General features: G+C 33.7%; 1 protein-coding gene across 3 annotated transcripts in view; it reads right to left on the bottom strand.

Annotated features, from left to right (window-relative positions):
• LOC114325287 (uncharacterized) overlaps positions 1 to 17,572 on the bottom strand; it is a 774,118-nt gene that overhangs the window by 7,364 nt on the left and 749,182 nt on the right. The window lies entirely within an intron of this gene.

The following is a 17,572-nucleotide window of genomic DNA, read 5'->3' as shown; positions in this document are numbered from 1 at the left end:
ATAAGTGCGACAAACTTTAAGGGGTAATTTTACATGAGAAAATAATGACAGTTTGCTTTATAATCATATGTCCGCAAACGCTTCTTTTCCGAGATACGGGATGTTCAATTTTTTTACCAACTGACGATTTATTTATTACTTTAAAACCAGTTAAGATACGCAAATCAAATTTGATGGGCTTTAAGACGTAATAATTGCACATTTTTTGACATACAATTAAGAATTTTATATTCACCATTGGCGTGCATACGGCTAATATGATCGGTCATAATACCCGTTGGGGCGCTAATGGTGAATACTAAATTCTTAATTGTATGTCAAAAAATGTGCAATAACTACGTCTTACCACCAAATTTGATTTGCATATCTCATCTGGTTTTAAAGCAATAAACAAATCGTCAGTTTGTAAAAAAAATTGAACATCCCGTATCTCGGAAACGAAGCGTTTGCGGACATATGATTGTAAAGCAAACTGACATTATTTTCATGTGTAAAATTACCCCTTAAAGTTTGCCGCACTTATTTCGAAACACTCTGTACTGATGACGAACATGGCCAGTTGTTAAAGTACCTAACTTTTTTATTATCCAACATAAGCGAATAAATCTAAACACAGAATGTTAAGAAAACCTGAGGCTATAGTTGGTTTTTAATTTCAGTATTTTATAAACGCTAGAATAGTGTAGAGGGTAATGCGAACTTTGAGAAAAAACACAATTTGATTCGTACACCCGGTATACAATGACAGTTTACATGTCTAGCAACAATATTATTACAGCGATATTGTTAATAAATAAGGCTATACCATGGTAAAAAAAATCACTTAAATCGAAGAACAGGTTTAGGAAATTCAAGATATGAAAAATGACCAAATTTTCAGTGTATCAATTTTTCTGCAACCGTATATTACCAAAGTTACAATAAAATTTTGAACGGCGTAGATATTAATAATTCAGCCAGTCGCAATTAGATTATAGTGTAATGTGTAGGGCGTGTGTGTTGAGTAAATGTCTTGTCACTTAGTAAAGTCGGCTTTGAGCAGAGCAGGTTTAGCAAATAATATTCAGACGAAGGTATCAATTAAAACATGAGTTAAAATTATTTAAAAATACAGTTTTATTCATGAAATAATCTTACCGAATTGCACTAGAACTAAAATTACTGATTTGTATTGCCGTCGTGACAATTTGCCACAAGATGTAGAACTAAAACTATTTTGGTTTATTTTCTTAAATGTGACAGTTGTCAAAACTAAGAAAAGTCGTTGTAATTAAACAGAAACAAATTGCTTAAATTTATTCTCAGTATAATAATGTAAGTAGATTATTCCCAGTATAATAATAATCTGATTGAACGGAATTAACCACGTGATGAAAAATCTTACTACATTTACAAAAAATAATCAACATTAATATCACAAGAGAGTGAAAATAAATTGAAAATAATGCGACAATTTTTCGAAAACTTGTTCCCTGGCAATAGACACGAATGCCCGCAGGGCTCGACTGACTATTGCCGAATGGCAACAAGTTTGAGAAACAAACTGGAGCATTATTTTCTTATTTATTCTTACTATCGTGTGATAATCGAAAGATTACTTTTTAATACTAACATACAAAATTCGAGTCTTTGTAGATAAACATTCAGTGACATTTATCGCAATTAATGTTTTACAACTTGTCAAAGTGAACAGTATGAGCAGGTTTAGCAAATATTCAGAAGAAGATATCAATAAAATACTAGTTAAAATTATTTATAAATACAGTTTTATCGATGAAATAATCTTACCGAATTACACTCGAGCTCATTCATTCAGTTCATTTTCTTAAATGTGACAGTTGTCAAAACTAGAAAACTTGTTGTTCGTTGTCATTAAACAGAAACAAAAAACTTTAATTTATTCTCAGAAAGTAGATTATTCCAATTATAATAATAATCTGATTGGACAGAATTAAACACGTGACATCTTACTGCACGATTGGACATTAAAATTATTAAAAATAATCGCTGAAGTTTTTATTTTATTTGCGTACGTTTCTATTGGTCAAAATTTCTATAAATGAAATAATCATCTTAAAAGTATCAAGAGTACTAGGGGATAATGAGCATAATGATTTCCTGAAATAAAATAATGGAGTACTCAAGAGTAGCGTAACTGGAATAAAATTACAGATTCAATGAACACAAGCAACAACAACAGAACAGCAACAGAGACTACTCGTATACTGGGACTATACTTATATTCGGAGACTTAAGCACATTAATATTACCTAATAATATAGGACGAGGCGATAGAAAGAAAAAATATTTATATTAAATAGAAAAACTAAGTATAGAAAAGATAGTATGTTATGCATATGACGCAATCCTGATAGCGGTGGATGGCAGAAAACAGAATAGTTTTCCCAAGTAAAATAGTAAATAGAATAGTTTAGGCTTCAGACAAATCAGCAAGACAGACCTAGAACTTCTTAACTATGTATGTAGTATATGAACAACACTTCTCTACTTAAAAATGAATAACCATTTTCAATTTCGTTGCAAAACGAAAATACAGCCGAACCATATTCTAGTCCAATCAGAGAGTGCAGCAAGCACCTCTACCGGTTTCGAAACTTATTAGTCTCTCATCAGGAGGCACATATGCTGCTCTCCCTGATCCAACCAAAACAAACCCCAGCGTGCAGTCCCCGATTGCAACGAACGAAATGGTATAGATGCCCTAGCGGCAACTGCTACAAAAAGACTAAGTTTTCACTCTAATGGCATATAAAACAACATAATACTATTCTACATCCCACCAGAATGAAAACAATGGGAACCTTCTCTGGTTACACCTCCGAGGCTTCTACAATATGCAAGCCATATGGATGCTGAGACTAAGGAAGATGAGGGAATTCTACAATTTACAATTCACGTCCCATCTGCTCAGCGCGGTAAAGTTCCAACGAGAATGGTTCCCTTCGTACTCCAATCAGAGTAAATGTAAATCAACAATGAATAATGGATCAGGGAGAGCAGCATATGTGCCTCCTGATGAGAGACTAATAAGTTTCGAAACCGGTAGAGGTGCTTGCTGCACTCTCTGATTGGACTAGAATATGGTTCGGCTGTATTTTCGTTTTGCAACGAAATTGAAAATGGTTATTCATTTTTGATTTACATTTACTCTGATTGCGAGTACGAAGGGAACCATTCTCGTTGGAACTTTACCGCACTGAGCAGATGGGACGTGAATTGTAAATTGTAGAATTCCCTCATCTTCCTTAGTCTCGGCATCCGTATGGCTTAAATATTGTAGAAACCTCGGAGGTGTAACCAGAGAAGGTTCCCATTGTTTTCATTCTGGTGGGATGTAGAATAGCATTATGTTGTTTTATATGCCATTAGAGTGAAAACTTAGACTTATCTACTTATTTCATTCAGATAATTCAACGTATGCATCGCTGTCATTTCCATTCGATGAATATAATAATTTATATGTCTATCAAGTAGAATCTTTTCTTTATAGGTGGATAAAAATAAATATCCGTTAGCCAACTTTTTCCTACGCAAAGGTCATTGTTTGGTTTGTTCCAACTGAAAAATACATACTAAAACCGCTTACGACTAATGCTATGTTCCAACTAATTGGTCTTCATTTAAAAAAATGTTAGAAAGACTATGTAACAAACCCACAATTTCAGTAATGACTATCATTTTTTCTTTTATTTTTTCTGGTAATAAATTTTCCGGTCCGTATCAATCTCCAAATTCGAATAAAAGCTGAAACATACTATTGTACAAGAAATTAATTACCGTTTTTTACGAAACTGACATTACTTCGTGTATACATGTTCCACAACACAGACCCAGACAATAATAATGATAATTTAATAGACCATGTGTTTCTCAAACAAATGCAGTGGCTTAGGATATGAATGAGAATTGTAATGTGATTAGAGAATGTCTGTTCTATTTATACAGGACGTCTGTTGTATATAATGCGCGATGTTTCATAGTTTTATATTCAGATGACTGTAGAATAGGTATAACAATAAAAATAAACCAGGATACAAAAAAACACGGTGAACATTATTGTTTTTCTACAACTATTTTAAAAAGTAACTCTAAGGCCGATGCCGCTCTGCAGGAAGTTTGGTAGGATGGTGGATGGTAGATGCCTGGCGACCATCCAGCTACTTATACCACGAATAACAAAATGACGGTAGCCGCAGCGGCCTCCCGCTACCATCTAACCATTCGGTGGTCCGCCAGGCGTCTATCCACCCAAATCAGTCGTGTTTGATATTCCATCCGGGTAGCCTGGCTATCGAGGAAAACGTAATAAGTTCTATGTATAAAAGAAGGGCAATTTGGGACCCAGCAAACCCACAATGTGACGAAACATGGCTTAGCATATCTGTTTTATTTATTCTTTGCAGTTACATTAAAAAAATCCAATATTCAAGTCAGGTGAATTTAAAAAACAATTTGTACCTTTAAGTCGAGTTTTCTCCACTTTCTGAAAAGTCTGGCTAGTGAGTTTTACCTTTGATAGGACGATATGCTAAAAAACAAACCAAATGTAACGTAACAAATGAAACAAACGATTCCTCAACAGTCAGTTAGATACTGACTTCATTTCACTCTTTCACTGCGTCCAGGATGCAGCGACCCTCCACCCTCCACCATCCAGTGCGGCATCGGCTTAAAGGTACGTATCCATACTGGGTGCTCCGTGCTCGGTGTAGCAGCTCCACATAGTGGATACGTTGGTGATCGTCGCTCGGCTCTCACCCTCTTCGATTCAACCGGTTTGCGGTTTATATGTAGGGGAGCGCATGCCGTATCCATTTGAGCAGCTACACCGAGCACGGAGCACCCACGTATGGATACGTACATTTAGGTATTAATTCTTGTTTATGTTTAATGTTTAAATTATGCTACATTTTACATAGATTTTTCATTTCCCACTACACTAAAATCCAATAAGACATGCACTGCATGTAAACAACGATTTCACTTGTTCAAGCTGTTCAAAATGTAACTACTCGTTCCATAGTAACAGTATTTTATTACAATCACCTGATCACTTTTTCTGTTTTCTCGATTATTATTTCTTATTATATACTATATAAATAATTGTAATCACTGAATACATAGATAGTGAAAAAATAATCCTATTAATTAAATTAATGGATAATTTACGCCATTATACAAGTAACTGTTATCCAAAAATATTCAAACACTTAACCAAATAACCATCTCGTTCGTTGCTGGTAACGACATCGCTACCAACTACTGTTTACATCTAGTGCATAAGCCATGCGAATAAACTGTAGTTGTCATAAAAACAATTGTTCTTCTTCTTCCTCTTTATAAGCAATTCTGCTTGTTCATTGGCGGATTGATACCTCTATGGAAGGTTTTGACTCCATATTTTGCGCGATCGGCCGATACCGATTGGTGATTTATATCTTGCTATTTTGACCAGACGTGTCTCCTCCATTCTGTTTATGTGGTCATTCCATTCTTTTTTCTATTTAGTGTCCATTCGTTTATACACTGTACGTTACATTGTCTTTCCCACACACACTGTATTTCCTGTAATTCTTCTTCTATTCCGCTTCTAGTAGTCTTTGTGTTGTGGCTCTATCGGGTCTTGTTTCCTTATTGGTTTATAAATTATTCTTGACTTCATCTCAATGTTAATAGGTCGGTTTCGCCATATTATAGTGATATTAAGACATCCTGCCAGTCTATTTGCTTTTTGTACTTGATTTCTCACTTCTTTATCCAAAACAATAATAATAGGGATGTTCACTAATTTTTAAATATAGATAAATTCAATAGATTACAAGGTATATAAAAACGTAACAATCATAAAACTGTTTAAAAATGTATATTTTTTAAGATAAATGACTTCATAATGTTGATTTTCTTGGAGGCTAGAAAAACGGTACCCTGCAGCGACGCTACGGTCTGTGACGTCAGCAGTCGTAACGTCTTTGATCGACGACTATTATAGTTTTGTATACTTATTTACGAAGTGTATTTGAATGTGTGCAGTTTTTTACGTATTTGATTATTAAAAATGAAGCCAAATAAGTGGTGTTTTGTTTCTGGGTGTGTAAATACATCAAAAAACAGTTCTGACAAGCCGTTTATCACCGTTCCAGCCAATTTAAAAGAGAAAAAGAAATGGTTTGTTGCAGCTAACTAACTTAAAGAACTAACTTAATAAAATAAACATTATAGAAGTTTTCCAGAGACTTTCGGCCCTTGGTAATAATGTAATTGTTCTTTCTGCATTTACATTTTTCAAAAATACTTATTAGTTTTCTCAGAATTCGAAAAGAATTAATGAACTTAAATAGCATTAGACCAAGCTTTTGCACCTACCCCCTTAAGGAGTAAATGAAAAAGTTTCGGGACCTCAAATTTGTATTCTTAAACTGGGATATTCCTAAAAACGAGATTCTAATAATACATACAGTAAAAGTAAACCTTGAAATAACTACATGTGGATGTAGGTATGACTTTATATTATATTAAAATCATTAATAATTTAGTGAAAAGATTGGTTGAAATGAAAATGTATAATACCCAAGTTCAAAAATATTTTTACCTTGGATCTAGAGTTGAAAAGGACAGAGCAACATTTAACAACATGCATGAGAAATATTTTCACCCATTGCGACATAATATCTCTCTCACTAAAAATGCGGCTGCTAAAATGTTATTATTTCCGGTCTTGCTATATGGCGCAGAGGCCTGGACAATAATGAAAACATTAATAAAAAAGCTAGAGGCATTCGAGATGTGGGTGTACCCAAGTATCCTCAGAATATCCTGGCGACCCACACCAACGTACAGGTATTGCGTCGAATGGGAAAACAAAAAGAAATCTCTTTTACAATTAAGAAACGAAGTCTTAAATATTTCGGTCATCTCATGGGGCATGATAAATATCGTATACTCCAACTGATAACGCAAAGTAAAATAGAGAGCAAACGCGGACCCGGAAGAAAAGACACTCATGACTTAAAAACTTACGCCAATTATTTGGACAAAAATCGATCGAGTTATTCAGAAACGCCGCAATGAAATTAAAATTGCCATGATGATAGCCAACGTCCACAACGGACAAGGCACATGAAGAAGAATAAAAATATTTTTAATACACCTAACCAAGGTAAGGTAATAACCAGCCAATGTATGTATGTATACAATATGCATGCATACAATGCATGCAACTTTCTCTATTTTTTCTTGTGGAGTATTAAGCATCTATTTTTTTAGCTTAAAGAAGACATGGAAAATTATATGGAATATACACTCAGTAAAGCTGTGGTAGATTTATTTTTTTACAAAATGCCAATAAATCATACACCATTGTTACATCTACACTACAGTCGGTAGTTTATACGAATCGGCTTTCTGAAAACCTTCTTCCATTTAATTTGTTTATTTTTGTACCACCCAAAACATGTCCTTACAAACAGTCTATCCACTTTAAACTAAACAAATTCACTATAAAACTCCACTTTAACCCTGATAAAACAAGAAGAGAACAAAATAAAATGACCTGAAACGCCAAACAGGTAAACAATAACACTATGAAAATGGCGCGCGCTTGGGGTATGCAACTAGTGACGTCAGGCCAATAGAGAAGCGTTCTTGAAATTTAAAATAATGCTAGATTTCTAATAAAGATTTTTCATAGAAAGGCTTTTTCAATTTTGTTGAAATTTTTGGACAATTATTCCTAGGGTGTTTCTTAATCGTTTTACATGTTTGAAATTACTTTTTAATTTTTTGTGAACATCCCTATTGTTCAAGGGACTAATTGTACACGCATAGACAAGCGACTGTGGGGGCTCATCGGAGCCCTACGTCTAGTGTGGGAATGCCAGGAAGAAGTTGATAGACTAGTATATGTTATAATATTGCTACATTGTTATGTCAGTTATGGGTGCCAGATAATCAGGGAATAAATGGCAATGAAAGAGCTGATTCACTTGCTAGAAGAGATTCAGCTATAAAATACTTCGATCCAGAGCCTAAAAGCACCGGAACAGCCGTAAAAGGCCTGGATTCGAATATAACTCTCACTGGGAAAGTAATACCGGACCAAGCAAATGGCAAAATGTATTCGCCTTGTGCAAGTACTTGGAGGGGATACGAAAACGATCGTGCGCGAGTGGCGGAGAAATCTTAGTAACTTTCTTAAATAATTCATATTGTCAATTAAAATTGTCATATTGACACATTTCATACCTACTGTCATTGAAGAAAATGTAATTTCGCAAATGCTGTGTTATAAATTTTGAAAATACAACAAAAAATTGTCGATTTAAGTTCTATTCGTTTCCAACTTCTAAGCACAAATTAATACAAAGAGAAAAGTGGATTTCCATCATAATAAAGCAAGAAGTAACTTTCTGTACTTTATGCACTTTAGTGCCTAGTTAAAGGGTACCATGCCCCGCGCACTCTAATAAAAAACATGTAATCGTATTTATTTTCCTTCCATTTTGTCAGAGGCGCTGATGTCGGCATTGTGATTGGTGGAACATGACTTTTGACAAATCCTGCGCTATCTTTGAATCTGTGTTCGTGTTCGTTCGTTCGTTGTCGTTCAGTTATTTTATATGGTCGGTTATGTGATGTGTTTGTGTCACCATAAAAAGCTGATATTCAGTCGTGTTTTTTGATATTCTGTAATCGAGTACCTTTTTAAAGGTAAGTTTTTCTGATTGTAAGGTAGAGATTTTCTGATTGTAGGTACTGTTTATCCAACAGTTTTAAAATCCACATTTTATTTCGCGTTTTGTTGTTAGGTCTAATGGCTCCCATCAGGTGTTGTGTGCAGACGGTGGAAAAATTCAACGAGTAAACATATATTTAATCCAAATTAAATACTCATATTTCTATGTAAAATGTCACATTATTGTATAAATAAATAATTAAGAAACAAAAGTTGTTTGTGTTGTACCTTTATTGTCCACTTGAATAAAATATTAAATATTGGAAGTACCGTATGGAGGCTATGATGTACCTAGCATGGAGGCTATGATGTACCTAGCATGGAGGCTATGATGTACCTAGCATGGAGGCTAGATTACGCCACTCTTCCTATCCAATCAACAACAAGAACGTTTAAAATTTCACACCTATCATGTCGAAGCTACAGACCACTTATGTGGAGGCCAAATTTGTAGTACCCTTCCATTTAACCAGGTGCTGAGATAGCGCTGAAATACGTGACATATTTTTTAAAGAGTAAGATCGCATTCTACCAAATCACACAACACTTTTTTCTATGAAGTGTACTTTAGGTTGTCATTATGAAATCGGGCATTCATGTTGCTCCACAAAAGTGAATTTAATTATAGTATTTTTACTACAAAAACGTTATTACGTAGGTCAAAATTTTTGACGTAAGAGAACTGTCAAAACATTAGAATGTGACTTTTCATTATTGCCATGTTTATAATAAACATGACAATAATGAAAGTCACATTCTAATGTTTTGACAGTTCTCTTACGTCAAAAATTTTGACCTACGTAATAACGTTTTTGTAGTAAAAATACTATACTTGTATTTTATTTGTAATACTGCATTTTAATAATTAATTTTATTTAATACATACAATGTTTACCTTTTAATAACAGAACCTCAATCTTACTTTTTCTTCTTATTCTTTTTTGGGCTATGGCCTTGACAATTATCCAGTAACCAGGATTAATATAATTGGCCTATATAATTAAAAGTGCTACAAATGTTGCTGAGCTATGACACCAGGTGTCGCTCTTCCGAACTTGCACGGTCCCAATATGGGACATTCCTTACTGGACATGCGTCAGTAAAAGGATACATGCATGATCTTTCATAGAGAATTAAGGTATTCGCGGTGTGCAAGTTCTTGGAAGGGAATTGAGAAACGATCGTGCGCGAATAGCGGAGAAATATTGCAACTTTCTTAAATAATTCATATTGTCAATTGAAATTGTCAAATTGACGTACATTTCATATCTACTGTCATTGAAGAAGAAAAATTACATGTTGCTCCACAATATTGATATGATATGCAATTATTATATAAAGGTAATTTTAATTAATTGTATTTTGCTTGCAGTACTGCATTTTAATAAATAATTTTATTTACTACATACAATTGTTTACGTTTTAATAACATAACCTGAATCTTATTTTTCTTCTTATTATTTTTTTGGACTATGGCCTTGACAATTATGCAGTAACCAGGACTAATATAATTGGCCAATATAATTAAAAGTGCGAATAAAGTTGCAGAGCGTAGAAATAGGTGTCGCTTTGCCGAACTTGCACGGTCCCAATAGACTGTGTAGCAAGATCAAGGATCATGCAGTTAGCTGTGAATCCTTACTGTTTCTTAATAAAATAATTGAATCAGTCTTTTGAGAAACCCGACATGTCCACAAAAGCAAAGTTGTGGAAAAGTACAAAAAACATCTCAGGGTTGCCAGGTTTCTGTTGATTCAGAAAAATTTCTCAACTCTCTAGATTCATTTATAATGTTAAACAGGGTCGGGATCTCTTGAAAGATGTGATTATATTTAAGGTTATTAAAAATTCAAAAAACAAAAATCGATTTTTTTGGACATGTCAGGTTTCTCAAACGACCGATTCAATTGTGGAAATGCTTAAATGAGTACGTTCTCAAAATTCAGATACAATGGAGAATAGGGAAAAGGAAATAGAACTAACATCTTCCAAATCACCATGCCGTGTCAAATGATCGGTGACAAAAAATATTGAAAATTATTGGTCATTTTTTAAGCAAAAATACGTCAGAGATGGTATCAGACTAAAGGAAACTAGGAGAGAACTCTTAATAGCGGTACATTATTTCTGGCACAATGATAATGACGTGTGCAAACATTCATCATTCAAATTGGTCTGTATAGTTGCCAACAAAGTACTGCAGAAAACCTCATCTTAAGCTTATTACAAAGTCATTCGTATTTGAGGGGTGTTGTTAAGTTTCGAGACGTAAACATACTGAATAGCAGGTATAATAATTAAAGGTACAATCGATTAACATTTATTATTTTCTACCTGTGCCGGACTCTTAACTACACCACTCAAATACAAATGACTTTGTAAAAAGCTTAAGATAAGATTTTCTGCAATAATTTGTTGGCAACTATACTTCGTTACAACAACTAGTAAAAGTCCAATGATATCTATTTGGAAACAGATGTACCTTCTAATACGATTATTGCAGATAGCTTTTCAAAAGAAACGCAAACATTAAAATAGTTATTTATAAAACAGTTCGTGAAGTATGTTTTTTGCGAACGCACGCGATGTTTAGAGCACGAGCGACAGCGGTGCGAGTGCTATATATCGCTAAGTTCGCAAAAAGTCCTTCACGCACAGTTTCATAGAATATTTTATCTACGATAAACAAATAAAAAAACTGTAACTCTTCGTCACTGGAATTCATTTCTATTCTACAATTTTTAGAACTTTGACATTTAAAAATTCTAACTTCTTTCAAACCACAAAACTGTCAAAACTGTTGTTGCTCAAATGTCATCACCATGACAACGCTAGTTAAGGATATTTGATTATAACGACAGAGGACTATTCTATTCTTATTTCAGATATACATACTTTCCAGTTTACCTCACCTTTGCAGTGTACGTAAACTTAACACGAAAAGTTAGGTTATGTGGAGATGTTGGTGGTGGACATATACGGCATATTGTTTGATTTTATTTATTATTGTTACTTATAATTTTGTTAATTCTTTTTATTTTTGATTAAAGTTCTGTGTTACAGGTTTTGACTAATTTATTATGTTTTATAATGTTAATCAAACCTAATTGATAAACCAATGATATAAATTCAGATTAAAACATACGTAATTTTTTGCACGGCTAGCTTTGTGCTCAAATCCACAATAATTGTGGATTGCTCGTTATGAAAGTGTGCTAAAAAACAGTGCGAAAAAGTAAACCCCATTTAAAATACATTGTTACTTCACGCACACTTTAAATCCTTCACGCACTGCTATCTATAATGACAGTTTTCACAAACTAAAAACTGATGCACAATATGAGATAGAGTAGATAAAAATATATTTGACTATTTTATACTTCCAATTGTATGAATTATAATTGACGGAAATTGAACAAATACTTTTTTGTGGTATTTATTTTATAAATACTCAGAATAACCATTTTACTAATTCAATATTGAAGGCAGTCGTTGTTTGTTTTCAAAACGGATACAAAATATTCAGTATGCAGCCAAAGAGGAGAAAAATAGTTCTGGACAAACAATTAGTTTTTAATGGGTTTTTAATTGAAAACCAATCAGACAGTGTAAAAATATAATATAAATATAAGCGAATAGGTTCAAAACAATATATTATTCGTATTAAATCATTTTTGCAATTATTTACGACTATATACGATGTAACAAATGAAAGACAGAACAACCACCATCACAGAAGAAATATGTACAACAAAAATAACCTATTTGGTTCGCAGATTGTAATGTACACAGATGATGTAAACTTGATGGGAAGAATCAAGAGACATCAAATATCTTTATGTGAAGCTTGAAGAAAACGTGAAAGAAATAGGGCTAGCCGTCAACGTAGATAAAACTAAAGCCCTAATACAAGCAAGGAAACAAGGAAACTTGCAGAATTTGACAATAGACGACGCTAACATTGTAGTAGTACAACAGCTCACATATCTGGGTGTACAGATAACTGAGGACGGCAGCGAGGAGGAAAATAAGGAAACGGATAATGCTTGCTAACAAAGCATACTTCTCTCCGTCGCAGGTGCTTGGATCCAAAGATCTATCCATCCATAGGGAAATAAAGTTTAAAATATATAAAACCATCAACGACCAATAACAACATATGGCGTAGAAACATGGATCATGACAGAAAAGACTTTATTAATATTTTTGAAAGAAAGATATCAAGGAGAATATTGGGACCCATTTACGACAATGGTATATCTATGGAGAACAAGGTTCAACCACAAGTTATACCAATATTACAAAGAACTCTGTATCTATAGCAAATTATGCAAAAATACAAAGATTGTGCTGGGCAAGTCACTTCACAAGACTGGACAATGACAGAACACCTAGTAGAACGTTTAGCGGAACTATCGTGGGACGTCGGCTAGCAAGAAGACCAAGGAAAAGGTGAATAGACGAAGTGAGAACCGATGCTAAAGAGATATTGTAACGGTCCCAATTTATCGTCGTATAAATATATCAGGTCCAACCCTTTGTGACGAATAAATTAGGCGTACGGTATTGCTTAATCCTCGTTCCCACATCGATATATTTTCCGTTTGACCAGAAGTAAAGAATTTGTTTATCTTCGGCGAATTATCAAAATATTTAATGATTTTTCGAGACGAGAGTCTGAGTTTTTGTTGATAAGTGGTACTCATTAAGATCAGATTTCTGCAGCTGGTGAAGTGTGATGATAGCACTTCTGTGGGAAACGCGAAGGCTAAAGCTGATCTAGCTATATGATTTTTATTGGTTGAAAGAAGATTTACAACTTTTAGTGGGATGTTCTTAGGAACATACCCTGGCTATTTTATTGGCAGAGGAAGTTTTTGGTTTCTTTTAATTGGATAACTATCTAATGGTTGCCAGAATGGGAGTGTAAATTTCTGTGTTTGAAAGGAATCTTGCCTAGAATGAGGACAAGAGCGAGGAGTCAAGATTTAGCTACGAGAGAGTGGAGTCGCGGACCGATTTGGTCTAGTCCGCGAGACAGTTTTGGTTTTGTGAGTTATCAGATGGAGTGATCTCTTATTTAGTAGTATGTTTTCTTGGTGAGAAAACAAATGTTAACAAATGGTTACAGTGAATACCACGATAGTATGTTTTGTGTATAGTTGTCTAGCGTATTAGAAGGAATAGCTTCGTTATGTTGTCCTTAAGAAGAAATTAATACAAGTTCGCGGAGCGAGTTTCTCCAACTTTATAATGAGATAAAAAACTGATTTCTTTTAAACAAAATTTTACTATGTTCAAATGAGCAGTGTTTACATCGTTCCAATGTGGAATGTTCCAATAACAATCAATAATTAGCAGTTACCTTTTTGCTAAAATAAAATAAAAACTTTGGAATTTTATTCTCATATCATAAAATCTTGTGAAATAGTACTCTAGTTCAAACAAATATAAAGTGTTAAGTGAAAAGTGTTGGGCAACAATAGTTCCAGCTGAGCTATACCAGATCCACGTTAGCTCTAATCATCAATGCAGTCCAGGTCACCAGGTACTCGTAATAAACTGTTTATTCTTTCTTTTGAACAATTGTACTCGCGAAGGACTTAATTTTATTCATTCATTTCAATTCATTTTTACCTTCTTACCTTTTTTTAATAAACGACTACTATGTTATAGGTACATTCCATGTCAAATCACTCAGGCAAAAAAATTTGGATATCCGATTTGTCTGAAAATTGGTATATAGCTTCTGCGGGACGTAAAAATAAGATATTTAAGGTCAAAAAATCTTCTTCTTCTTTTTTTCTCAAAATGTTATTTTATGCGATTTTACAGTGATTTGGTGTTTATTTAAACAAATTTGCATTTTCTGTCGTAAAGTATCGATGAAAAACATAATATTTTAATAGAAAGGACTCAAAAATGTCATTATATGGCATTATAACAAGTTATTTTGAATCAAAACATGTTTTTGATCAAATTTTATAGTGTAAAAAACGTTAAAATACCGTTTTTTGCATTTTCCTCCATTCCCAAAATACATTATCATCGATTTGGCTGAAAATTTGCCCACAGATAGCCAAAAGATAGGACTTTAAGTGGTTAGAAGGATTTGAATTATATTACAATACCAAAAAAGTTACATGCAGTAATATCAGACTCAAAAGTATATATTAGTCCAGTCGGGATAGCATTTGACCTTGAATGCCGAGCTGCCCAAAATTTTATTTTTCTGATCTTTAGGGGAGTCAATAGTAGCCTAAATTTAAAATCACGAATGAATTCCTCCGTTACGTTAGCAGCCATCTTGATTTTAAAGGAGAACCTGTTTTGCTCAATATCTCCGCCATTTTTAAATTTTCGACAAAAATGGTAGGAACTGAAATTGTTCCAAATAAATCGTATTTACAATTATTACAATTTATTTTTAACAATTTTTGTCGTGAGGTCGATATTTTCGAGTTAATTGTACTTACAGTAGACGCCTATATGTTTGACTATAATATTGCATGTAACTTTTTTGGTATTGTAATATAATTCAAATCCTTCTCACCACTTAAAGTCCTATGTTTTGTCTATCTGTGGGCAAATTTTCAGCCAAATCGATTATGATGTATTTTGGAAATGGAGAAAAATGTAAAAAACGGTATTTTAACGTTTTCTACACTATAACATTTGATCAAAAGCTTGTTTTGAATCAAAGTAACTTGTTATAATGCCATATAATGACATTTTTGAGTCCCTTCTATTAAAATATTGTTTTCCATTGATACTTTACGATAGAAAATGCAAATTTGTATAAATAAACACCAAATCATTGTAAAATCGCATAAAATAACATTTTGAGAAAAAAAGAAGAAGAAAATTTTTTGACTTTAAATATCTTATTTTTACGTCCCGTAGAAGCTATATACCAATTTTCAGACAAATCGGAGGTCCAAAATTTTTTTTTGCTCCAAAATTGAGTGATTTGAAATGGAATGGCCCTATAACTTTTATAAGTATTTTTTTTCTTTTGCACACTACATCTCTTATCCTTATTGTTGGAGAGGAGTGCAAACAAATTTACGACCGCAATGGTAAGTACCAACCTACATCAGATGGAACGACATTGCAAGTAACTTTCTTTCATTTTGGATAAGCACATTGCAGTATTTTTTTTTATTTATTAATGGCGCCCAATAATATATTTTAATAATAAATGTAATTTTATAAAGCCCACCCCTTTAATCTCTGAAGACCGTAGCTTACCGGGGCATCCTGAAAAGTAGCACAAAGAACATCACGCCTATGACCTACATAACTACACTGTTTGAATATATTTTTTTATTTAACGCTACTTAATGTTTTACACAAATGGCTCCCATTAGTGGGGGGTACACAAATGGCGTTATGGCAAATATTTTTTGTTTATTTAATCTAACCGGTCTAGGCTGGCTACAATATTGAGGGTGGATAACTGGAGGAGAGCAGCCATGGACAGAGATACTTCGAGGCGGATGCTGGGGGAGGCCAGGGTCCAACTTGCTTACAAGAGAGAACTTATTTGGTACAGACATGTACAAATAATGATAGACCACCGCCTACCGAAGTTAATATAGATTGGCAGCCACGTGAGCGAAAAAAACAATGAAGGCCGAAAACAACATGGCTTGATGGAGTCCAAGAGGCAATGTCAGACATATATACCACCAGGAGACTGAAATTTATCAGTGCTTGGTAATATGAGACAATGAGTAACATATTGTCAGCATCTCACAAAATCTTTCAGTAGTTTCATAGAAAGTCTAGAATAATAACCTTTATTTCCAAAACTCAAGACAATGCCTTTTTCGCCGCCAATGCACGTGAACTACATGAACCGGAAATTCTTTTTTATAATAAACAATTAAGATTTAGAACTGAAGGAACCGACTATTTGTTTCTTTTGTCTTTCTTAGTAATATATCATCAACCAGCTGGGTCTCTTGTAAAAGGTTTATTATTTTTAACTCGCTCTGGTTTCCCGGATTCTAAGGATTAATTATTATAGATTATTTGTTCTATTGGAAGTAATTGCCCGCTGGCTTTGCATCGATTTTTTAATCTGGAGCATGACTCAAACACGAGCCAGTTGATTTTATCGGAAAAGGTATAAAAATAAAAAACGACGGTTATCAACACATGTACATTATGAATTTAAGTGCATAAATACCTGTATTATGTTCTTTAAGAATTTAATTACATTAATAACATGTAACGTTTTCTTTATTACAGGAAACAGCGATTTCTTTTGATCCCTTGTTGAATAATGCATATGCTTAGATGGAGCAGTACTAGAGGGTGATAATACACTCACCGACACAATGAACCGCCCACCTTGTATTTCTTTCAATTTGCAAAAATTGTCAATCTTGAACCACATTTTATGGAAGATACGGTGAAAACTACCTTTGACGAAAAGAAAACAATGCAATTATTGAATAAAAAGTCGTTTATCAATGGATGCCTAGCAAAAATCCAATGTTTAAAAATCTTCGAGCAAATTCAAATAAAAATAATTTTGAAAAATCATAGAACACGGACTTGATCGATAATAGGAAAAATACAAAGTAGGTACATGGTAGTCAGTAAGGTTAACCAAGAACCAATTGACAGGGTGGACAGCTACAGATACGTTGGTACCAACATAACCAGTCAATGGGACAACTCAAGTGAAATAAAACAACGCAACGCATAGGAAAAGCGAGATCACCGTTCATAATGATGAAGTATCTTTTCAGAAGTCACAATTTACCACTTGGTAACAAAATCTCTATCATCAGATGCTATGTATTTTCT

Source organism: Diabrotica virgifera, chromosome 3, assembly GCF_917563875.1.
Source record: "Diabrotica virgifera virgifera chromosome 3, PGI_DIABVI_V3a".
In the NCBI taxonomy this organism is placed as follows: domain Eukaryota; kingdom Metazoa; phylum Arthropoda; class Insecta; order Coleoptera; family Chrysomelidae; genus Diabrotica; species Diabrotica virgifera.
Note: the sequence above shows the minus strand (reverse complement) of the source record. Positions and strands in the feature narration are given on the sequence as shown.